The sequence below is a fragment of the Chlorocebus sabaeus genome, chromosome 24 (assembly GCF_047675955.1).
Source record: "Chlorocebus sabaeus isolate Y175 chromosome 24, mChlSab1.0.hap1, whole genome shotgun sequence".
NCBI lineage: Eukaryota > Metazoa > Chordata > Mammalia > Primates > Cercopithecidae > Chlorocebus > Chlorocebus sabaeus.
Window position 1 is genome coordinate 1,240,007 of NC_132927.1, and position 26,342 is coordinate 1,266,348.

Here is a 26,342-nt window from a genome sequence, read left to right on the forward strand (position 1 = left end):
AAAGACACAACCTTACCAGCTGACATAAAACACCTAATGCAGGACCATAATCCAGGGGTCAGCAAATATAAAGGACCACTTAGTAAACATTTTAAGCTTTGTAGACCACAGTTGGTACGGCTACTGAACTCTGCTGTGACAGTGTGAAAGTTGTCATAGACAAGACATAAATGAATGGACATCACTGTGTTGTAGCAAAATTTTGTTTATAAAAACAAGTGCCTGACTCACAAGCTGGAGTTTGCTGACCCCTGATTAATGTAATGCAATAAGCACCAATCAAGAATATATGTATGTGCAAAACATCAATGCTAGCTGCTGAGGCATATACGGCACAGCACCCCAGCCCTACATGATACTAAAGGAGAATCAACCATAAGTAACTCTGAAAAACAGGCAGACTTGATGAGTATGATAACAGAAGCACAAACAACACTGAACAGTCAACTTTAGAGCATCTGAACTGTTGACCATGATCTCTTCTTCCAACATTCTTCCCTAGTTCTGGGACTCCACACACTCTGGTTTTCTTCTAACGTCTCTGACCACTCTTTCACAGCCACTGCAAACTTCTCTCCGCTGCTGTGTTCTTTCCTAAAACGCTGTTATGCCTCTTGGATCTAGCTTATGATCTTTTCTCTTTGCACTCTATAGTTTCCTTTGGTGATCTCAGTCATTTCTAAGACTTCAAGTACCACCTACAGGCTGAAAACGCATCACATCTACTTCTTCAGCCCACATGTTCACAATGAATTTCCACCTAGATGAGCCACAGGCACATCAAACTGAGCAGGTCCAAAACTGAATGAATCATCTTCCTCCAAACAGTTTCCAGTCCTATCTCAGTACACAGCACCACAATGCACCTAAATAAAAAACTCAAGCTTTCTCAATCCCTCTCCCTCCTTTATTCTATCTGATCCCCATCCCTCACAATAAATTACCAATTCTGTTCAACTCTACTTTCTAAATCTCTCCACCTCTACTCACTTCTCTCTTCCTTGCCATTGCTCTAAACCAAGGCGCCATCATCTCCTGCCTAGATTACTACCAACATCCTCAGTACAATGAACAGTGCCCAGTTCTACCTCCTTCCAACCCGCTTCCCACAGTACATAGGTAGAGTTACTTTTCTGAAATGCCTGGGGTAGATTATTTTCCAGCGGTCTGTCAGCCCAAGCCCACCCTCTGTATTCTGCTTTATGACACTGGGACCAGAAGTCTTCAAACCACATATGTTTCCCAGACTCCTTTGCAACCGGAAGGCAGAGGTGGAGAGAAGAAACTTTCTTCCTGTTTTCCAGCTCCTGTCAGCCTGTACAGCAGACAGCTCCCAATGCCCGTGCTTTAAGCACTCTGTGTACCAGCCTTGGACCCTCCCTTGATAGTCTGAGTACCAGCGCGACGGAAATCCTCCCCCAGAGATCCAGTACCTCCTTAGCAATCAGCACATCAGCTCTATGGTAGCCCCTATGAGTTTCTTGGTTCACCCACTCCCTCTTGTCCCTCCCAGCTGCATGGATGGCAGCTGCTTCCTGGAGTTACCAGTCTCTCTATATATAGCCTCTGCTTCCACTATTTACATTTTCGGCCATCAAATATCCCAGGTCCCCAATTCCCTATGTTAAATCACCTCAGGTAGTATCTGAAATACATACTTTGCTTCTCTTTTCTGACTGGACCCTGACTCATGAAGTACTTGGTACCAGGAGTAGTTCTGAAGAAACAGACTCTAAAGATGGGATTGTAGGATTGATTTTTTACCTCTGACCTTTAACGGTGATGACTTTCTTGCTTCCATCTAATACATTCTCTACATGGCAACTACAGTGATTTTTCTAGAATGTCTGTCATCAACTCAATAGCTCACCACTGCCATCAGTAGAGTGGGTTTGATAAGGCTCTCAGGGTTCTAGAGGCACTATTTGTCTAACTTTTCTTCTTGACACTACTTCCTTCTCCCTCACGCACCAAGCTCGAACCACTCTGAATTTCCTTTCCAGTCTTTCAATCCCTTCACAAAGCTATTTCCCCAGCCTTGTATATTGCCCCTAGCCATCACTGCTCATCCAGTTAACTACTACTTGGCTTAGATAGCACTTTCTCCAAGAAGTCTTTCCAGATGTGCATCCAGCCTGAACTTCGTCCATTATACTAGTAATAATACTACCTGTTAACACTGTGTAGTTGCCCCATACTCCTCCATGAAACCATGAATTCTAGGAAGGCAGGTGGCTTAGTCCATTCTGGTTGCTATTACAAAATTCTATATGGCCAAGTGTGGTGGCTCACGCCTTTAATCCCAGCACTTTGGGAGGCTGAGGCGGGCAAATCATCTGAGGTCAGGAGTTTGAAACCACCCTGAGCAACATAGTAAAACCCTGTCTCTACCAAAAATATGAAAATTAGCTGGGTGTGGTGGCACACATCTGTTGTCCCAGCTACTCGGGAGGCTGAGGCAGGTGGATCAATTGAGCCCAGGAGGCAGAGGCTGGAGAGAGCTGAGATCACACCATTGCACTACTCTAGCCTAGGTGACAGAGTGAGACTCTGTCTGGGAAAAAAAAAAAAAAAAAAAAATTCCATAGACTAGGTAGCTTATAAACAACAAAAACTTATTTCTCACTTTTCGGGAGGCTAAGAAGTTCAAGATCAAGGCATCAGCAGATTTGGTGTCTGACAAAGACCCATTTCCTAGTTCATAGATGGTGCCTTGTATTTGTGTCCTCATACGGTAGAAGGGACAAGGCAGTTCTCTGGGGCCTCTTTTATAAGGGTAACAATCCCATTCACAAGAAATCTGCCCTCGTGACCTAGTCACTTCCCAAAGGCCCCACTTTCTACAACCATCATATTAGTGATTAGATTCAACATACAAATTTTGGAGGAACACATTCAGACCATAGCAGCAGGAACTATGTTTATTTTGCTCACAGTTTTAATCCCACATAGCAAGTGCTCAATAATAGTTTTTTTTTTTTTTTTTTGCATGAATGGATGAATCCATAAATGAGAATGTATAGATTAATTCCTACTAGGGAGATTTGAAAATACTCCTTAAAGAAGGTGGGATTTTTGCAGTGAGCCACTAGACCAAATCTCCAGCATAGTAGAAATGTTAAAGAAAATAGCATTATTCTTACCTTCCATGGACTTCCTAACAAAACTGGTAAAAATATTTTTCTTTTAAGGGTATCCAAATTATTCTAGCTCCTAGAAAATAAACTTCTTGGGAATAAAACTTCTATCTTTGGGATTCATTCATGGGCCAACCACATGAGCAAAAAAACTACCTTAGAAACATAGTAACTAAATACCCCTGAATGTTTACCAGCCCATATCCTTCCCTTTTAGAGGACTAGTCTGATTCAATGTCTGTTCTAAAGTAAGCTGTGTACTGAGATCCCAATAAACTTACTTTATTAATGTCTTTTCACAAACTTTACACACTAGATTTTAGAAACTGTATATTACAAATCTGAACACTGCTTTCAGAACTCAAATGGAAAGAAAAGTACATCGATTAGGTAAAAATTTTTATGTTGACCTATATATGTAGATTTACTATATAAATTGTAGAGGGGATTCCATATTTGGAACTCATTCTCCTACTCCCCACCCCAAGTATTTGAAATAATAAAAGAAATGGCTGAATTTTCTTGTAGTTTTATAACTTCATGGGTAAAAGTAATAAACCTACATATATTTTGTTGATCTAAATATAATGTATACCTTCCATACATTAAATTTACTTACGAGATGAATTCTAGACAAAAGATCCTAGATTAATTTTTTAATGCTTCTTGGCTATTTATTAGACTTATTTGTGCTGAGTAGATTGTAACATTTTATGGCTCAAGGTTTTAGTCCTTAGGAATTTCTTCCTCACACCAAATTCCTTGGTAAACTTGCAACTGTCAACCTAACTGGGCTTCCTATACCTGAACCTCTCAGCTTTGTTCTCCTCTGCTACCGCCCTAGAAGCTCATTCAAAACAATAATTCCCAAAATCACTTCTCTAGTAAGTAAGTTTCAGTTAAATTTCAACTATCTCATTCTTGACATCACACACGGTCTCTTTGCTTCTCTCTTTAAAAAAAAAAAAAAAAAAAAAAAAGGCTCACACGGGTAATCCCAGCACTTTGGGAGGCCAGGGCAGGTGGATCAACTGAGGTCGCCAGTTCGAGACCAGCCTGACTTACATGGAGAAACCCCGTCTCTACTAAAAAAAAAAAAAAAAAAAAAAATTAGCCAGGCATAGTGGCACATGCCTGTAATTCCAGCTACTTGGAAGACTGAGGCAGGAGAATCGCTTGAACCTGGGAAGCAAGAGGTTGTGGTGAGCCAAGATCATACCATTGTACTCCAGCCTGGGCAACAAGAGAGAAATGAATGAAACTCCATCTCAAAAAACAAAAAAAACAAAAAAACAAAAAACAAAAAAAAAAAAAAACAGAAGGGAATGCAGGGGAGAGGGAAATTTTGGTGCCGAGACTTAGCTCCAGAGCATACAAAGACACAAGAATGAATGGAAATACACGCTTCCTGGGAAATGACAGCTAAAGAAAGAAAGGGAAAAAAGTAAAAGCATAGGACGCCACTAATCTAGTTCAACCTCTCTCATTTTACAGATTAAGAAACTGGCATCCACAGAGGGAAAGTGACTTTATGGAGATTCACACAGCTCGCATATGTCAGACGCAGGAAGGGGCAATTTCCTGACTCACAGGCCAGAATTCTATCTACTCTTTCCAATGTGCGTAGCCCTCACCATTTCCCCAACAACACTCACATACACAGGTGCTCATGAACTGAAGCCAAGTCAACCTTCTTGTACTTCCAAAACTCAAACCTGACACCATCGTCCAGGCCTTTACTCTCTCATGCTCCCTCTGCCATCTATTCATCCATCAAATATCACATTTTTCAAGGTTCAGTTCAAACCTCTTCTATGGCAGCTTTCTTATTCTCTTTCATGCCCAGTTCGTACTCAATCAAACTAATCCTTAATCCTACCAAATGTTTTGCAACTTCTATAAGTACCCATGGATATTACTGTATATATTTGCTTCCCTGTGTTCACTGACTAAGCAGTAAACTCCTAGTGATCAGTATCAAGTCTTATTGTGCATCTTTGCATCCCCAATCCAGAGCTAAGTGCCCCACTCCTAAAGAGCACTGAATAAGTATTTTAAAATATTTATAATTCTTTTGTTATATAAGCAATACAAAAATGCACAAAGTAGAAAATAAAAGGCTGCTATAAATCTACCCTTCAGAGATAACCATTGTTAACAGCATGCCGTACAATCTCCTAAACTTCTTCCTATGATTATATAATTCACACACATTTCAATGGAAATACAACTTTTCTTTTTACCTTAAAAAATTATATGTATTATATCATTTGTGTGCATATAAAAAGAGAGAACATATCCTATTATTAAAAACTATATATTTCTTTATACAAATATGTCACATTTTACTTGACCATTTTCCTATTAGTGGATATTCACACTCTTTCCAATTTTTCAATGGTAAAAAATATAACCACCATTGTGTATCTGTGCAAATATTCCTGTAGAAGTTGTTAGAAATTGATACATATTTAAAATATTGATAAATATGTCCAATATTCTTCCAAAATGTAATTTTAATTAACCCTCTACCCTAGTGTATGAGACTGCAGTTTTTCTGTCAAACACTAGGTATTATCAGTCATACTAGTTGTTGCCAATCTGATAAATGAAAAATGGCATGTTATTAAAATGTGCACTTCTTGGGTTATTATGGTGATCGTCTTTGCATTGGTTGTCTAGGAAGTGGGAAGGGGTTGTTTTAAGCAAAAAAGTAATTTTTTCAATAAAGTCAATATATTCTTATGCATGAATTAGAGATGAGAAGTCTGAATTTTGGTGTTTTTGTTTACTGGCTGAGCTAAAGATTACAGAAATATTGGAAATAAAAGAAAAACTGCCCGCTGATAGCTGGAGAAATATCAGACCAAGTTCAGGGAATAACAAAAGTTCTTTCAATCAAATTAATGTTACTAGAGAATGACTACTACTTGAATTGGGAGCATGACCTCTTGTGTAGGACTCTATACAGGAGGTAAACAACAAAGCTCAGCTACTTTGGCCTAACTGTTACAACGTATAAATTTATATGTATCAATCTAAATTTACTGAACATCTACTGCAGTCTTGACAGACACTGAAGATATAAGTGTTACTATGATCCAGGCCCTAACCTGGAGGGAGTTACCTTTTTTGTGTTTGTTTTAAAAGGAAACTATTTGGGCAATATCATTTTACCATACATAAAAACTTCAATGAATTCTCCTTAAAAAATCAATAGTCTGTCTTCAATATTCAAGGAATAAAAAGCTAAACCTTGGCCATTTCCAAGAAATTGACAAAAATATTATTCTTATGGGAGAAAATAATGCCTTCAACCTTAACTAAATATGTTCCTTGCTCTCATACCAGTGAACACATATCCCTTCAAGTTACATATTATATACATATATACATACATTTTTATAATATACAGATGCTCAACTTACAATAGAGTTATGATCCAATAAACCAACTGTAAGTTAAAAATACAGTAAGTTGAAAATGCTTTTAACACCCCAATAAACCCATTGTAAAGCTGAAAAATTGTTAGTCAAACCATGGTAAGTCAGGGATCGTCTGTATACATTTCTCACTATACCACAATACCCCCAAAAAAACACCCTTAGGCATATCTTATTCAGACTGCAGAAAACCAAGAAGGAAGTGAAAATCTGTAAAGAAGCCAGAAGGAAAAGAATATCCTACCTACAGAGGAACACGAGAGCAACTGACAGCAGATTGCTCACCAGAAACCATGCAAGTAAGAAAAGCATGGAGTACAATCTTCAGAGTGCTGAAAGAAAGAATTTTTTCATTCAAACCAACAACATGTGTTGAGTATCCATGCTATTATCTAGGATATTAAAAAAGACAGACTAAAACATGAATGCTGCTCTAAAGAAGCTCACAGATGGGCTAGGAAAGAAACTGTAATGGGACGCGTACTACGTGACATTAGCAGATATGAATACAATGCTATGGGAATCCAAAGGGATTAAGTCTGATGTGTGGGTAGAATGGTCACAGGAGGTGACCTCTGAAGACTACAGAAGGTACCACTTTTGGGGGGTGCCACTACCCCCAAAAGACTTCAGTTTAATAACAGAGGATTACAGCTGAAAGAGTTGCAATATATAGACAGTGTCCTCGGAGCAGTATCAGAAAAGTCCAAAGCCCAGAGGGGATACAAAAACAACGTTACGGGAGTAAACTGAAGTTTCTAATACCTCTAGCTACAACAAATCGTGAACACAACCCAGATCCTAGCAGGAAGAATAGTGTTATGTGCATGTGTCTGTGAGTATAACAGTGATTTAGCTATTTAGACAAGGATGCTAATATGTTAGCTTGTTTTAGTTACAAATTATAAGTGTTTTTCTGCTTATAATCCCTGGGGACATCATCATATTGGCCTGAGATAATTTATTTAAAGTTTTGTAGGACACCCTTAAAATAATTTTTTTTTTTTTTTTTTTTGAGACAGAGTCTTGCTCTGTCTCCCAGGCTGGAGGGCAGTGGCGCAACCTTGGTTCACTGCAAGCTCCACTTCCTGGATTCATGCCATTCTCCTGCCTCAGCCTCCTGAGTTGCTGGGACTACAGACTCCCGCCACCACATCTGGCTAATTTTTTTGTATTTTTAGTAGAGACGGGGTTTCACCGTGTTAGCCAGGATTGTCTCGATTTCCTGACCTCGCGATCCGCCCACCTCGGCCTCCCAAAGTGTTGGGATTACATGTGTAAGCCACTGCACCCAGCCTTTTTTTTTTTGTTTTTTGAAACATTAGGACTCGGATAGGCTCCAGCAGTTTATAGTCTATGATTTGCTAATGGCTAGGACTTGGAAAACAATACCCGAAAATGAAGGTCTCAGAAGCAAAAGTTTTTCTGTGACCTCCTCCTGCCCTCCTGTCTTCTAGTCCCATTCTCCCCCTAGGCTAGCTATAGAAACTGGCATTTCTCCCTAAGGCAGGGAGAAATTAAAACCAGAACCTTCTTCCCCACAGCCAGCCAAAAAACCTAATTATCTTTAGTCAGATAATTTCTTTATGGTCAGTTTTACACAGAAATGCAGAGGGAACGTTAGGGTTTACCATTGTACACAAGACCCCCATTCCAGAGAACCCTGCCCCACCCACTCCATTCCAGAGAGAACCCTGCCCCACCAACCCCATTCCAGAGAGAACCCTGCCCCACCCAGAAGGAAGGAATGCATGATCAGAGAGACCAAGAAGAATCCAGACAGCCAGGCCTTGCTGGGTTTCCCCACTCAGCCTATTAGCATTAGATCTTACCCTTTTTGTCCAGTTCTATTTTACTACAGTTGTCTCTACTTTGTTGAACCTAAGCACAGAAAGGGACAATTTCCCCTTTATCTTTGGGTCTTCATTCTGAAGGGTTCTGCTTGTTCATGGTAAATAAACTTGGATGCTTTTTCTCCAATGAATCCGCCTTTTGTGAATTGATTTTTCAGTGAACCTTCAGAGGAAAAAGGGGAAATTTTCCCTTTACCTCTGCATAACCATGGGAAGAATGTGAAGACAGAGGCTTTTTCTCTTGGAACAACAAATATTTGAATGTCTTTTTGCCCCTGCCTTTGATGATTAGATCCTTCTCAACAAGGACTTACTGAGTGATTAATGTGCTGAATAGAATGCAAGGAGACTTAAGGTCCCTGCCTTAAAATAGCTCACCACCTAATGCATAAGATTCCCAAGAATTCATACATACAGGGCATTCTGACTACACAGTCCCCGGCACAGATCTCCTAAAACCTGTGGAACTTCCTGAATGATAGCAGTAGCTTTTAAAATTCATTAAAAAATCGCTTTCAACCATATCAGAGTTTATGCTAACAAGATGACACTTTTGGGTCCCTAGATAGTTTCAGAATAGGGGCTGGTTGCCAGAAGGAGGATCAAGGCATGATTAGAGGGTTGGAACTTTCAGTTCCACCACTCTTCATTTTGGTAACCGTGGTTTTTATTTCTAACATTTTCTTTTGATTCTTTCTTAGAGTTTCAATCTCTCTGCTTATATTACCCATCTGTTCTTGCATGTTGTCTATTTTTTCCATTAGAACCCTTAATGTATCAGAGTTCTTTTAAATTCCTTGTCTGATAATTCCAACATCTGTTTCAGAATCTGGGCTTGATCATTACTTTGTCTCTTCAGACTGTGTTTTTCTTGCCTTTTGGCATGCCTTGTAATTTTTCTTGCACATGGGACATGTTCACAGGAAGTGAAGTAAGCAGGCCTTTGGTGTGGCAATTTATTTTTCCATCACAGTGAATATAATGAGGGCAGATGATAGCATTATCTTCTACAATAAAGCATATTCTTCAACTTATCCATAATTATTTCCTATTCAAACATGTACCTTCTCCAGGTCTTTTGTCTAAAATGTATATGTAGAGTCACTAGGCTAGAGTCTCAGGCTATTACTTGCAACATCACTTAAGCCACTATGAAATAGGGACACACAACACTAGTCAAGGTTAGAAAGGGCATCAATTTACGTGTATTATAAACTAGGTGCTTTTCTTGTGACCCAACATACGGATACTTCATGAGGACATTCTCTAAAATTATTTCACATACGTAGATGAGGCTAGACTAATACTTTCAGGATACTATAAGTGAATTAAAATTCAGACAAAATTTAACTCCTTCACTATTGATCATGACAGACTATTTCACAAAAGTTAATAAACTTCCTACTTCCAACTTTAACAATTTTTTAAAGTTAATTTATGACAGAGAATACCATACAGCTAAATTCTTATGACTTTTTTTTTTTTTTCTTTTGAGACGGAGTCTTGCTCTGTCGCCGAGGCTGGAGTGCAGTGGCACGATCTCGGCTCACTGCAACCTCCACCTCCTGGGTTCAAGCGATTCTCTTGCCTCAGCCTCCCAAGTAGCTGGGACTACAGGTGCGTGCCACCATGCCCAGCTAATTTTTTGTATTTTTAGTAGAGACAGGGTTTCACCACGTTAGCCAGGATGGTCTCGATCTCCTGACCTCGTGATCCACCCTCCTCGGTCTCCCAAAGTGCTGGGACAGCGTGAGCCACCATGCCTGGCCATTCTTATGACTTTCTAAGTCTTCTTAAAGAAACAGTAATTTCCCCATCTTTGTAAATTTGGTCAAAGTTAACCAACAAGTTAGCACTGAAATGTTTTTAAATATACAGATTCTTTTTTTTTTTTTTTTCCTCAGATAGAGTTTCACTCTTGTTGCCCAGGCTGGAGTGCAATGGTGCAATCTATGCTCACTGCAACCTCCGCCTCCCAGGTTCAAGTTATTCTCCTGCCTCAGCCTCCAGAGTAGCTGGTATTACAGGCGTGTGCCACCATGCCCTGCTAATTTTTGTATTTTTAGTGGAGATGGGGTTTCACCATGTTGGCCAGGTTGGTCTCGAACTCGTGACCTCAGGTGATCCACCTGCCTCAGTCCCTGAAAGTGCTGGGATTACAGACGTGAGCCACCGAGGCCGGCCTAATGTATAGATTCTTAAATGTAAATGTCAAGGAATCAAAGATGTGAAGATGATCTTCTGCTTCACTGACCTTTGGCAAAAGAATATTAAACTGACAAGAAGCAAGAAGAGCAAGATCAGAGAAAAGCTCTGGCCAGTTTCTTTCTAAATGACCTCTGAGTTGGAGGGAAGGAGACCAGTTGTTAAGCCCAAAAACAAAGGAAGCTGTAGACAGGAACCCCACAGGTGCTCAAAGGAGCAAGTGATGAAACCTCTAATACCAAGGAGAGTGGAGCCTCTTCCTGTGAAATACCTTCTCTCCTAGCCTTTAGGGTAATCCTAAATCACCATTCTTTTGTCATCATTATTGAAATGTGCTTTTAGGAAGAAGCATAACAAGTCCTCCAGGGAAAGTTTTCAGCTGTAATTTTATTAGGGAAACAAGCAAAATTATGCATGTGCATGCATCCCTTTTCAGAGACTTCTCTGGAACCTTCAGGGAGTCAAGCAGGACCTCAGGTACAAACCTAGCTACTGGGCAGGAAAAGATTAATCTGTTGTTCTTTTATTAGATTGAGTCATACAGTACATGTAACATAAGGAAATTCTTTTGCTGAGAAAAGCATAAGAACGTGGTTCAGTACCATCCACCAGACATGCCCACTATAAGTACCTTTTGGATCACATCCTTCTACACTGATAGAGCAACCACTTAGCATGTCATCACTTTCCCTTCTTAAATCTCAAGCTGGGTGACTCCTGTTACTGGCCAAGGCCAGGCCAGTGTCACAACAACAAGACAAAACATCACATGAATTGATAGCAACAAAATGGCAGCAGGAAATGATGTTCCCCAGGGAAAGACCTATTCACCGAGTATGAAACTAGCTTAAGAAGCTCTCCCAGTTTAAGAAATTTAAGTAATTCATTCATTCATCAAACATTTATTGTGCCATACATAATATATAAAGCACTGTTTACGCTCTGGAGTAAAGGATTAGCAGAAAGAATACAAAGACAGTTGAGACCTGGTGCCTACCGCCAAGGAGTACACCAGACAAGCTGACATTGACAAGAGCAAACGTGAGTGATCATGCAAACTGAAGAGGGAGACTGCTAAAAAAGAAGAAGGCAGCTGATCCTCAAATTCTAATTTGAAATACGGTGATAGGCGAAACGAAGGGAGCAATTGAATCTGCTGAAACTAACAACTAAAACAGCTGAGTAGGATTTTCTCAGGCTACACAAGCCAATCCCCTCACCTCACTATCTACCATTCCCAATATTTAACAAAGTAATAATTTTGCTTCTTCCATGTGGGCCCAGCTCCATGGAATTCAAAGGGAAAAGAGCACTCAATCAACTTTCTCTGGACAATTTGCTGCACTGCTCAAGGGTCTATGTGAGAATTACAGACATCGGGGAGGGAACGGCAATACTAAGTATGGTTGTGTACTGGACTTTGTGGTTGACCACCTGAAATAAGTTTCAAGGGCAAAACTGACTGGATCAGGAGGAACAAAGAAACAGCACCTGGAACCAATATACCCCTAGCTCCTGATAAAGTCATTTATTGTTTAAATAAATCGATTTCAGTGGGAGTCCCACTTGGGGCAGTCTGGTCAACTAGGGTTGTTAGCTCTTTGAGGGCAGAGTCCATGTTTCTTTCATTTCTACGTATCTCAATACCACCTAGCACAAGATAGGGACTAAAATAATTGAGGAAAAGAGCTAAAAAGGAAGAAAAATTAAGGGTCAGTTCACATTCCCGAGATTCTACACTCAGCTGCTGGGGAGTGCACAACAAGAAGCATAGCTTTCTATAAGCAATTAAGGTGAGTGCAGTAATAAACACACACACAGCCTGGGCCTATGAGCATAACTACCCTCATCCATGAGCACTGACTCTGCCATTCAGATGGAAACAACCAGGTACAGTAAACTGATGAAGACAGATCTCAGCTCTGAAACTGTCATCTTTACTGCTCTCACTTACCACACATGGTCACAGTATTAGTCAGGAAAGACTAGTCACTGCGGGAGCTGATCATAATCCCAAAAGACACAATCTCAGTGAAATCTCAAAATCTTGCAAATATAATTCTTAAAAAAATAATTTAAAGATTCATGAAAAGACATTTATTTACCTTTTTTAAAGGGGATTTAGTTAAGAAACAAAGATATGACAGAACACTTCCTAGGTCACTTAACACGATAAAATGGACAATAACAGGATACGTATTTTTGAAAGCAAAAACACTCAGATAGACTGACAACAGTTGCATGGGTATAACAATTATTAGCAGACAAACCATATCCAAAATGAACTAATTCAAAAGGGGAACTATATAAATGCATATCATTACGGTTGGTCATTGTTTGCACCTGGCTTTATGACTACAATCATCTGAAATATTGTGATGAACAACCTAAGTCTTCTGACGAGATTGATGAAAAACCACAATGGGTCACCACCACTTATGCAGTCATCCAAAGAGCTGAGATCAAGAAATTGTATCCTTCACAAATGCAGATGTACAAAAAGAACATCTCTTTATGTGCTGAGAAAGTTGCAACATTTTCAAGTGCACACAGAATGCTTACACACAAACTCAACATGGTGATAATACACTTTTGTGGAGTCAAATTTGCAAAAAAATTGCATAAAAGGAATTAGAACTCTCTAAAGTCTCTACACAATTTATAATTCCGGTATTGGAAGTGATGCAAAAATGAAATACATAGCATAGTGAACTATAAAAAATCTACAAATTTAAAATAGTGGGAAAAAAAACTAAAAAAAAGAGAAAAGAAAAAAGCTAAATAACTAAAAAGAAAATTCAGCATATAAAAATATATATTACAGGGAAAGATTTTGGACAATTGTATAGAGATAGCCCAAAAGAGCTGGCCTAACATAAACATCCTGTGATTGTGATTTTCAGAATTTTAGACAAGAGGGACTTTGGACTTTAGGGATTTTGATCTTTTGGGATTTCGATGTTCAGAATTTCAACATTCAGGATTATGACAGTCAGGATTATGATCCAAACTCATCACTGTCAAAAGAGACCCCTGACTTCTTTAGAATGGCTCAAAGACCTCCGACCTTTATTCTTGCTCCCATGACAGAGAACTGGTGAATGAGGTGTTCCTCTTCCACACACTGAACTAGGGATTCAAGCTGATGGGCTCAGCTGTCTTCACTGTGGTCATCCCATTGGCTGGAACTCAGGCACGTGGCTGTACCTAACTGCAAAGGAGGCTGGGAAATGCATTCTTGCTGTGGGCTCAGGAAGAGGAAAACATGGATTATGCTGAGAAGCCATAGCCTCCGCCATGGTATTTTATGGCTTTTCCTCCCCCTTCCAAGCTTTCTCTTGCCTTGTTTCTAAGGCTGCATATGTATATGTGTGTGTATACACACACGTATACATACATATATTAAAAAACTGTTTCTATGGTAGCAAACTTTTGGTCCCATATAGATAATAAACATGAGGAACCCTCACATAAATATGGTTGATGCTTTATTTGTCAAGGAAAGGGAAGAATCTGATATTGGGGCCCAGAAGACACAGCTCTGCTTCAAGCAAGGGAGATAAATTCTGCTGTGTCCACATTCCCAATAGGGCCTTTATCAAGATCTATCCAAAACATATATTCACGAGGGGTTCATGTCCAAGCTGGCAAACACTAGTACAGCATAAAATTTCCCTGACAAGGGCAGCAAAATGCTAAGTATTTCCCTGAGGCCCTCAATGGTTCCATGTACTGACCAAAAAATATCACATCTTAGATTCAGCAATTCCATCACCAACTCTAGAAGCTGGCTTTCTTCTCAGAGCAATTTTTCACCAAAAAAAGGCATATTTTACTTCAAAGGCATTTACCATATTCAGCAATAGGTAGAAACAATTCCTCACTGCAATGTGGACACAAGGAAATGTCTAAACACACACTCCTACATTAGTTACCCCATACCAGCCTCCCAAAGCAGTTGACTCAAAATTATGCCTCGGCAAAAATGCAAAATCAGCATATGACATACACTTTCATGGTCTATCTCAAATGTTAAATCACTGACATGCAAATGACCTGCTCTATGACACTACTGAACTGTATGCCCCTTTGGCAAGATATATATGTGATTTATCTTGCTGTCCTCCACAATGCCTTGTATACAATAAACATTTGTTGAATGAATACAATTGTTGGAATTTCTATTCATCATTAGTAAGTTATCTGCATGTGTACACGTAAGGGCTGTCAGTCTTGAGGACAAACACTTAGCTATATGACTCATTCTGTATAAAACCTTGTTAAGAGGTGTGGGGTAAATGCTTTCTGACGGTGACTGTGATAATGATAGTAGTAACTATGACAGCACAATCAACCACAATATGTAAATGACTGTTCTATTTCATGCCTGTGGGTATAGTCAGTCACCACAGGTAGTACAAGACCCCAGGTCCTGACATGGTTCCCTTACTCCTTGGCACAATTCCCATCTCCTTCCCAGTTTTAGTTTTCCCCATGGCTCATATCACTGTCTGACATATTTAACTTCTGTGTGTGTCTGTCTCCTCCACTGGAAGCTCTGTGAGGCCAGGGAATTATGTCCATGTTGTCTGGTATCCAGATCAGTGCAGGGCATATTAGAAATGCTCAATAAACATTTGCAGAAGGAATGGATGAAATCAATACAATTATTTGAATTCTTTCTTCCAAATCTAAAGATTTTGGAACCACAGAAGAAATTATTTCTGCAGTGTTCCAATATATTCACATTCTTTTGAACATCTCAAAAGGAGGTCTCACAGACAAGCCACTTTTTGTACTAAACACAGGGTTTCTAGAAACCTGTCATTGTTCTACCATCTTAAAGTCTCCAAATAAACTGAGAATGGACGATCTCCAGGACTGGACACGCTTCTGCTAAGTCTTTACCTAACAAGAACCACATCTGCAGGCCTGGCTCACTTTCACCTGGCTCCCACTCTACTACAGAGGCCTGCAGATGGCTCTCTCAGCTGGCACTGGCACCCACGGCATGAAGCCAGAAACGAAGATAGGAAATTCCTTTAATTCAGAAACAAATTTGCCTGATTCCCACATGAACAAAATGTTAGCTGCCAGACTCAGCTCTATACATGGGAAGTATACACAATTCATTTAAAAAAATATTTTTTAAGTTTTAAAAGTGTATCTTTTTGGCCAGGTACGGTAGCTCACACCTGTAATCCCAGCACGTTGGGAGATGAAGGTGGGAGGATCGCTTGAGCCCAAGAGTTCAAGACCATCAGAGTGGGACTCCAACTCTACAAAAAACTAGCCAGGTGTGGTACATATGCCTGTGGTCCCAGCTGAAGTGGGAGGACTGCTTGAGCCCAAGAGGTTGAGGCTGTAAGTGAGTCATGATCACACCACTGCACTCCAGCCTGGGAGACACACAGAGACCTTGTCTTAAAAAAAAAAAAAAAAGAGTTCATCTTTCCAAATGTAGTCTGGTAAGACAAATGTACCTGATAAATTACTTTAGGTTGTTAAAGACTCACTGAATGTTATAATTAATTTGACAAGCTGTTGCTTGATGGAGCTTTAAAATTCATGTTTTATTTAATTTTTGGTGTATGGAGAACAGTGTCTATTGGCAACAATAATTCCTATTTATTCGTTTTTCTGTTGACTCTCAAATAGCAATTACATAATGCTCTCAAAGTAATGGTAAAAGAGACTACCGGCTTGAGAATGTGTAACAAAAAAGACATTTTACACATCAAAAGGTTTTATACCTCTAGAATATTCTACACATCAGAAGCTTTTAGAATAGCAAGCAGTAGCATCTAACAACTCATAGAAGAATGGCTAAGCTTTTAAATCCCAAAATGAAGAGTCATTCTAACATCTTCCACCATTCTTCTCAAAGCTTCCACCAAGACTTTCTTCACAAATCCTGTGGTCAAAAGGTTTAGGGTTTTTTAGCAAATACTATCTCAGCCAGCCTACCAGTCAGCCAGTGTGTATTATGTGCTAACCCCACGAGAGACATGGAGAATTCTGAGAGCAAGATATGACTTTTATCACAAGTTACTGGATTCATTAGCAAAATAAAAAGGATGGATGGGATGATAGCTAAGATCATTTCTAGTTAATTTGTTTGGTTTTCACTTCAGAATGGTCTCACACAACTATCGAACTGCATTATAAGACATCAAGTTAAGGATGTCTTAAAGCAATTAAAAAATGAAATTTCAAAACAGTGCAATAAATGGAGAATTCTTATCACTGTGTCCTAATATCTGATGTTCTAAAACTTAAACATACAGCTTTGAAGCTTCAAATATTATTTAATTTCCCAGGGACTTTTCTCTTAAGCTCATTTGCTGATTACTTGGGTTCCTTTTCCATTTTCCTACTTGCATCTCAAAACAAGGCGTAAATTATACAAATTATACAAAACTATACAATAAATAATCAAAATACATTTCCTTCCCAGACCCAAAGCCCAAAATGTTAGGTTGCACAGTATTATGTAGCGTAATCAAATGCACAGAAAATCTCCTCCCTCAGTGAACCAGAAACCCAACAAGCCCAGCCCGACAAACTGAGGAGCACGCCATCGCCACAATGTCACCTAGTCTTTGAGAACTTACTCCAACTTGGTGCTGACCCTGCACTTAGAGATTCAGGTTTTCTAGTCCCACTGGTTTCTGTTCCGGGGCATCAAAGTACCCACATGTAGCCTCTTCATGCAAAACAACATCACACACACACAAACTGCATTTAGAACCAAGCCAAATACCACAAACATTATATGTTACCAAATTTTCAGCAATGTGACTGCCACTGTATGAACTACAAATCGTTCGAAGCCATTATTTACTTTTTCTAGAGCGAGTGGCACTCTCCAGGGAGAAAAGCTAACAGGCTACCCCCAATCTCCTCATCAGCCTAACTTCAGTTGTTTTTTCACTAAAACACCTAAAGATACCAAACACAACTGCTACTAACAGTGGCTCACTGAGATCCTGGGCAAAGGAAAAGAGGTTTTCAGAGCTTCAAAAGCACACTTGGAGATTCGGACACACCCTCATTCCTCTTTGGGAATCACTGATATGAGATATTCCAGCTCAACACGCATTCCTGGAATTATGAGTTCTCACCATAGAATCTTTAGCCAAGGTAGTCCTCAGGAAGAGCTGTTAAGTTATGGCACACTTTACGATGGTGACGCTCACTTTAGATTTGGAAACAGATTTATGGACTAGCCCAAAGTAGCCTGTAATCAGACTCAGAGGAAGAACATGTTTCCACTTTAATAAAACTTCTTCTCCGGTAAACCTATTCAGGCAATTAAAATGCGTTCCAATTTCTACTTCCCAAGCCTTTATATTCTTTGCTCTTAGGAAGAGAATTCAATAAACAAAACCTGAATTTTAAACCTGAATTCTAATTGCCTGAGGTTATTTTATACTTAAATAAATAAATAAGTGGCATAAACAAACAAATGTTTTGTATTTAAAATACGTTTTTATAAGGCATTTACCTACCTTTAACGCAGTCTTTTAGTTGGGACTGCACTTTATGGAAAACTCCACACACAAAGCACCTTTCCTCCTAGTACTTCAAGGTCCTTATGAAGGAGCAGAACTTTCTAAACAGGAAACTAAAGCACAGAAAGGCAGAGCCTTAGTGACACTAAAACCCCAAATTCCTGGCATTCCCCAGCCTTAAGTTCCAGGCTCCTATCATTAATCATCACATACTACATGCTTTGCATGTGGAGACGGGTCTGTTTGATGATTTTTTTTTCTTTTCTTTGAGGGGGAAGGATTTGGTAAAAGTGATAAACATGAAAGAAAATCAAATTTTGACAAGACCAATGGTGGTGGTGTGGAGTTTCAAAGCCCATCCTATGAAAGAACCACCTTTCTACTTTACATTCTGACTTTATTCTAAAACTACCTCCAACAAAGTTAATTAGATGACTTTGTTCATCTCATTGGGCTAGATGGGCTAGAAAAGCCCATGAAAATGACAGTCCAAATATAGAAATCTAAATGCAACAAATCAGATATTGAGATATTGAGATATTAAATCAGATATTGAGACCTTTCCACAATGGTAGATTTAATGTTGAGAAAAATAACAAGCAAGGCTACAGTTCAAACTGAATTTGTCTGTAACTACAAAAAGTAGTTTAGTATTCAAGATCTACTTTCCAACAAAGAAATTCATATTCCATTAAGAACCCTGCAACCTTTGACACAGTCTTTGCTTCACTCCCCACCAGAACCACAAAGTAATTATGACGCACCTGAATAGTGACACAGGCTCTGATCCAAGCTTCCTACAAGATGACACTTTTCCAGATGGCACCTGAGGCTGTCAGGTACCGTCAGGTATTTCCTATGTTGGAAAAATACTCAAGGATATTACATAAGACTGCTCCGCTCCTGCATATGCACTAACTTCAGAAAGCCACTGATAACTGTTTAGGAGACACACTTCCTTTTCTTATGATAGAAACTCTTCCATACCTGGGAAATAAGACCTAATGTTGTTCATTAGCCAAGAGAAGCTAAGGTTATTGAGAATTGTGACAAAATGGCACGTTACTGGGTTCAGCCCAAGAGAATGAGACAAAATTATGCTTTCCCTGAGCCCCAGAGACTACAAAATCCAGTTATATTTTAAGTAGCCATATTTTAGAGATTTATATACCGTTCAATGATAAAAATAAATGAGAGTCCCAGGCTTAAGGCACCATTATTCAGTTTTTAAAATTGCAGAATGTTTTCTTGCAGGATTTGGTTCAGCCAACTACAGGATGAAAAAAATATATGTCTAAGCTACACAGGTGAGCGATAGATTGGATCCTGGATTCAGAAATTAGTGGAAAATATATGAGCCATTAACAAATTCCACAGGCAAGGCAGGCTCTTCTCCGGATGACTGAGATCTTCAAAAGTCAATACTCTAAGAAACCATTACTACATTTTGAATTTCCTACTGTGACCAGAAAAACAACATATTCAGAGTACTAGTTGTTTTTTGTTTTGTTTTGTGAGACAGGATCTCGTTCTGTCACCCAGGCTGCAGTACAATGGAACAAAAGCAGCTCACTGCAGTCTCAGATTTGACTAGAGTCAAATTCTAGTTTTGCCACTTATTAGCTGTGAGACTTGAAGTAGATCACTCAGGCATACACAAAAATTGAGTTTAAAAAAAAATGGAACTAATTTAGAAGGCCACAAGTGATTATATGTATGTAGCACAAAACATAAAAGATGAGCCTAGAATAGTAGTTCTCAAGTTTGTTGGTCTTAGGATGCCTTTACACTCTTAGAAATTACTCAAGACTTCAAAAAGCTTACCTTAAAAAATTCTATGAAACATAAGAACACGCATGCACACAGCCGGGCACAGTGGCTCACATCTGTAATCCCAGCACTTTGGAAGGCCAAGGTGGGCGGATCACTTGAGGCCAGGAGTTTGAGAGCAGCCTGGCCAATATGATAAAGCCTCAACTCTCCTAGTGCCAGTAGTCCCCGCTATTTGGGAGTCTGAGGCAGGGGAATCACAATCGCTTGAACCCAGGAGGTGGAGGCTGCAATGAGCTGAGATTGCACCACTACACTGCAGCCTGGGCAACAAAGCAAGGCTCTGTCTCAAAAAAATAAAAATAAAAATAAAAATAAAAAACCCAGCATACATTCCAATAGCCAATATATGGTTTCTAGAAAACTTCACTTTATACATGTAAGATAATAAGAACAGGTAAATTATGTCTTATTATTATGAAAATTGTTTTGACCTCACAGACTCACTAATAGGGTCTTGGGAACCCCTAGGCATCCCCAGACTATACTTTGAGAACCATTCGCCTAACATACAAAAAGCAGGGAAGCTGTCAAAGACTATTAAGGTTATAAATCAAAAGGATTCAGGAGACCACACAAAGATGAGACAATTTTAGTTTCAATAAGAATAAATGAAATGGCCTGAAAGGTGGCTTATGCCTGTAATCCCAGCACTTTGGGAGGCTGAGGTGGGAGGACTGCTTGAACCCAGTAGTATGAGGCTGCAGTGAGCTACGATAGTTCCACGGCACTCCAGCCTGCATGACAGAACAAGACCCCACCTCTTAACAACAACAACACAACAAAAGAATAAATGTAATGGTTTGAAACATCAAATATTTTAAAATTAATGAATTCTTAATAAGCCACCAATTTCTCTTTCTCTCTTTCCCCTGCTCCCCAAATTGGTTATCTTTGGATGCTAGGGAGCCAAATATTTTGAAAACTGGTAGATAAATGGAAAGAATCGAGCATTTTTCTTGCCTTTTCTATACAACTGTACCTCAGGATAGCCAAACAGATTATTGGATTGGCTAGATTATTCTTTATAAAAGTAGTCTAGCTAATAAATGGAGAAATGATGGACATGAAATAACATTTTAAAACCCCTAATGAATTGATGGATTTAGGCAGCAACAATCAGTACTGGCTATCAACATCTCTCTTTCACACACACACCCTAAAGGTAAGAGTCTTCTCATGGGAATACTTAACACTACTCGTGTGGTACTTTTGACAAAAAATTGAAACAGAATTCAATCTAGCCTCTAAATGTAACTACCAGTTCACAAGAAATACAGAGGCTAGAGGAATATGTTAAATAGAGGAACATTTAACATTTAACTTCATGGGATGGAATCAGCAAAATCCAGCCAGTGGGAAAATTTACAGAATAAATGATCCCGTTTGACAAAAAACAAAACAAAACAAAACAAAACAAAACAAAAAAACAGATCACAAGGAAAAGACAGTGAAGGGTAAATCTACAGATTAAAAGGGACTGAAGAGGCATGTCAACCAACTGCAATGTGTGGACCTTATGAGGATACTGTTACAAACTAAAGAGAAAAATAATGAGAAAAACCCAAACAAATGTGAACACTGACTAAATAGCCCATATTTGATTATGTTAGAGATGTTTTTAGTGTAATAATGGTATTATAGTACTAAAAGAAAAAAGAGTCCTTATCTTTTAAAGATGTGTACCTAAATATTTACTAATAAAATAATAGGATGTCAGGGATTTGTTTCAAAATAATCCCTGGTAGAGAGAAGAGGCTGAGATCTAGATGAAACAAGATTGGCCATAAATTAATCATTGTTGAAGCTGAGAGAGAGGCACATAGGGTCTGCTATTATATTCTCTTGTACTCCTGTGTATGTTTGAAATTTTCTGTACCAAAAAAGTCAAAAATATGGCTGGGCATGGTGGCTTACACCTGTAATCCCAGCACTTTGGGAGCCGGAGGCGGATGGATCACTTGAGGCCAGGAGTTCAAAACCATCCTGGCCAACATGGTGAAACCCCTTCTTTACTAAAAATATATAAATCAGCTGGACTCAGGAGGCTGAGGCAGGAGAATCACTTGAACCTGGGAGGCACAGGTTGCAGTGAGCCAAGGTTGTACCGCTGCATTCCAGCCTGGGTGACAGAGGGAGACCCTGTATCTAAACAAATAAATAAAATTAAAATTAAAAGCAGCCATGAAAATGTCTACTTGTCTTCTCCAGCTATACTGTGAGATGCTGAGAGGCAGGCCCTGCACATTCAGCTACCGTGCAAGGCACACAGTCCGTGTCAACAGAGCACTTGATAAACTAGGCTATCAGCCAAAGATCTGCAAAGTTGAACTGTGACAGGGTATGTTCTGCAAAGAAGTTCTGAGTCAGCTGTCTCTGAACCATAGACATCTCTCCAATGAAGCAGAGAACAAAACTGTATTTATAGTATGATAACCAAGAAAGATAAACAAAAACTCTACACTGAAAACTGTGTAAAAAGCTTTTCACATAAAAAGAAAATAAATGAAAACAGTACTTTTTTTTCCCTTGGATATAGGGACTATGGGAATTTGATTTTCTTTGCCTCTATTTCTCTGAATCTCCCAAATTTTCTGTAATTACCATATCATTTTAAATGTTGGAGAATACCCTAACTTTTCTACTTTTAAATCACTTATGTCAAAGTTCTATTGATGGCTGCTTTTATGTAATAATGATATTTCGTTTGTTATATTTCTATGATCCTTTTATGACTTGGACAAAGGAAGAATATTATAATGAAGAAAATACTGAAAACTATCACGGAGGGATTTTTAAATCGAATTATAAAAGCAATATGAGAACACCCTTATTTATATTGGGGAAGAGAAAGATAACCATTATCTTTTTCTCTACAAAATAAAAGAGAACTAACTACTTTAAAAAAAAATCACATTTGAATAATCTGAATCAAGGGGATTTCTCTGGTTCTTCTAAAACCTCAGTTTCAGGGCAGGAAGTTGGAGACAGAGATATCTGGGACCTAATGAAGGGGCCTCTTGTGCACTCCTCTATACCCCCTGTTCCAGGGTATGTACCCTGCCCTCCCATCCCACCCCCTCCACCCCTTCCATCAGCCCCAGGGAGGCGGAAGATAAAGGAGTTTAATTTAATGTCAAGATTCCACACCTGGCAAGACAATAATCACCAAGGGAAAGTTCCTCCCATAAACAGAAATGGATTTACTATTTTTTAGAAAAAAAAATTCCTTTTCGATAAAGATTCTTAAAGAACCAGGCAACAGTTAGAATCCCGGAGCAAGTTTCAATTATTCCACTTAGAAAATAACTGAAAGAATATGTGCACCAATGACTATTAATAATTGAACATGAAAAAAGAAAAATGTTAGAAATTTAGTGTGGATAATTGTTATGTTTTCCACATGGGTCTAATTAAACTTGATTTAGACTGCATAGTGCCTTTTTTTGTAACCCTGTTATTAAATAAACAAGCGACAACAAGAAAAAAAAAAAAGCTCAAACTGCTACTTCGCCTGTGCTTTACATATATTCTGGGAGGCTGAACTTAAAGTGAGGAAAAAAGTCAAAACAACTCAATATATGGCAGCGTCAACTTGTAGCTAAGAGTATGAACTTTGAACCAGATTGCCAAGGTTAAAACTGTTGATCTGCCATTGATTAGCTCTGTGACCTTGGAGACACTGTGGAGCCTCTCTTGCATCATGGGTTCCTCAACTAAAAAATAAAGTGATGAGTGGAAGTGTCAGAGAGCTGTTGTAATAGCTAAGATGAGAAATGAAAAATGCTTAGGTGAGTGCCTAACACCATGCCTGCTCAGAAAATGCTACCTACTATTCTTATTATAACCTATTATACTTTTTTCCTACTTTCCCCTTTTATTCTTCTTTTTCACCCAAGAAAAAAAAAAAGATTTTACAAACTTCTATTTGTTTAGCCTCATCAGTAAATACTGTTATCTATTTTAAAGCTTGACTGTCCTATTTTCCCCAGGGTAGAAATTTTTTCTTTAAAAAAATAAAAATAAAAATAAAAATAAAATGGAGTTAGCTTCCTCTTTACTTTGTGCTAATCAGAAATGGTACCAGATTCCTAATTCCTTGAAACTAGAAAGACTCACAGTTACTGAGGTCCTAGGCAATCCTCAGAGAGTGACTATTTCCTGGCCTTGCCCACTCAAATCCTTTGTACTGGGGATCTATTTTCCAGTTTTACTAAATCCTCTATAGCTCTTTTCAAGTGTAAAGGAATCCTGAAAATCCATGCCAAAAAGATCATAAGAAATTCACATTCTAGAGAAAGGAATCCAAGTCTTAAAATGGCTACATGTCATATACAACTTTTACGCAAAAGAAAATTCTTGGTGTGTTTTTAGTATCAGGGAGACTCCTGGTTTGTGAACTTACTAAACAGGACATGAAAAGGATTGCTGGCATCAATCATAAAATTGAGCTAGGAAAGCATACAACTTAAAAAAAAAAATAAACAAACAATATATTCCAGGCTACAAGGAAGCATGTAGCAAAGGAGATATGGCATGGCTTCACACAATACTTTGGGCTCTAATTACATGGGTATTTGGTATGAGAACTAAAAGGAAAATTATAAGACCTGCATTGAAGAAAAGAAGTGGCGGATAGAGGAACTAAATAGAAAAAACTTAGGTAAGTGCTGTCCAGCTATATAGTACGTGGTGCTGAGTATGCAGGTAAACGCTTATTAGAAATTAATACAAATAGTCCAGTAATGGGATAATCAGTAGCCTAGTCAACTAGACGTCAGGTATAAAGTAGTATCTCTAATTTTACATATTTGCACTTAAGCACAAGGGCATGTAATGACACAATTTTTTATTCACCAAAATTCTTGGAAAATAAACAGAATTTATTTGTGCTAGTTGGTAGAGTATAAAAGTAAGGACTTCTCACTCCTCTATGGCTGCCCCTATGTGGGTAGAACTTTGATTAATGTTTAAGGGAGAAAGAATATGAAATAGGGATGGAACTGGCAGAGCTGGTGAAAGACCACCCATGTCAAACTGTGACTCTTAAGGTGTTCACTAAAGCCTATCTGATGGGACTAGATTCCCTATGGAAACTGGTATGAGAGAAACGCTGCATTCAGAATCTGCATGACAGAGGCAGAAACACCTTTCTAGGAAGCAGAAGCTCAGAGGCAGAGGAAGTATAAGTCACTAGAAGGCTTTGGGTTGATCCAAAGGGCAGGGAATACCAATTAATACTTGGTTACCAAGATAAAAGCTTGACAGTATAAGGTAAGGATGCAATGTATTCAAAGAGACTCCAGGGGAACCTACAAGTTGTGATCACTTGATTAAGGGTGGCCTTGGGCCACAATACATCCCAGTGACTTACTTGGCTCTAAGTAATCCCTGGGGAACATTAAAGAGCAGGAGTACTTTCAAGAGAGTTTGCTTCCAACTCTCAGAATAAACATGGGAGGAAGATAGCATCTGGAGCCCTGAGGACTTACTGGACCTGGTGGTTTCCCCAGGCCTTGGTTCACAGTGGGCAAGGTAGCATAGTGGTTGGGAGCTCCAACTGTAAGGCTAAACTGCCTCACGGTTGAGTGTGAATCTCTGCTTCCCATCCAGTAGTTATTCTGTTTGCTCAGGCATCTATCCTGAATTTTCTCTTTCCAAATGCTCTTGGTTATGGATTACCCATAGGTCTTCTCCTCAAGTAAGCAATCACAAGACTTCTCTATAATACACAATACATACACTGCCCCTGCCCCTGCCTGCTCAGCACATCCAGAAAACACATTCTTAACCTGATCTTTGTATGTCTTCCTTTCTGTTCTATCACCATTGTGTTGTACTGCTTCTTTAATCTTCCCATTCTTCCTCCAGTGTGCACAAATAGGATTTCCAGAGATTCTTAATACATTTGCAACGCCAGCCATTGCCCATGGCTTCTGACTTGACTGCAACTAACTCCTAACATAGCTAAATACTGAGCATGGGTGCTTACCCCAGGCCTAGGCAGTAATGCACTAGACTCCCCTAGTTCCCACACAGTAATCTTTAATAATGGAAAACTAGAATTGTCCCTAAGACCCTAAACCCTCCCGGTTTTACAAAGTACCAACCCAGAATTTACTAAAAATACAAGAGGTAGAGAAAACCATCTGAGAGGGGTAATGTAATAAAATATCAGGGGGGCCAAACCCTATATTCTATGCTATTCTTTGGCATTACCGCCCAGGGTTAGGGCACTCTGCTGGCACTCTATCTCTTCCTCCCTGTCCTTCCACACTCCTTCCTCAAGGGTGATTTTCAGAGTCATGAACCAGGGAAAGCCTGGTTCAGGAACCCAGAGAGCTGTGTCCTGGTCCCAAT

General features: G+C 39.1%; 1 protein-coding gene across 3 annotated transcripts in view; it reads right to left on the bottom strand.

Moving 5' to 3' along the window:
- The window catches only part of STXBP6 (syntaxin binding protein 6), a 255,205-nt gene that overhangs the window by 196,415 nt on the left and 32,448 nt on the right, over positions 1–26,342 (bottom strand). Inside the window, exon 1 of one of the 3 annotated variants that reach the window (XM_007986357.3) lies at positions 18,150–18,271. The exons of the other annotated variants lie outside the window; for them this stretch is intronic. The gene's annotated coding sequence lies outside the window, so the exon portion shown is untranslated. Of the gene's footprint in view, positions 1–18,149; positions 18,272–26,342 lie in introns of those variants that run through there. 3 annotated transcript variants of the gene reach the window in all.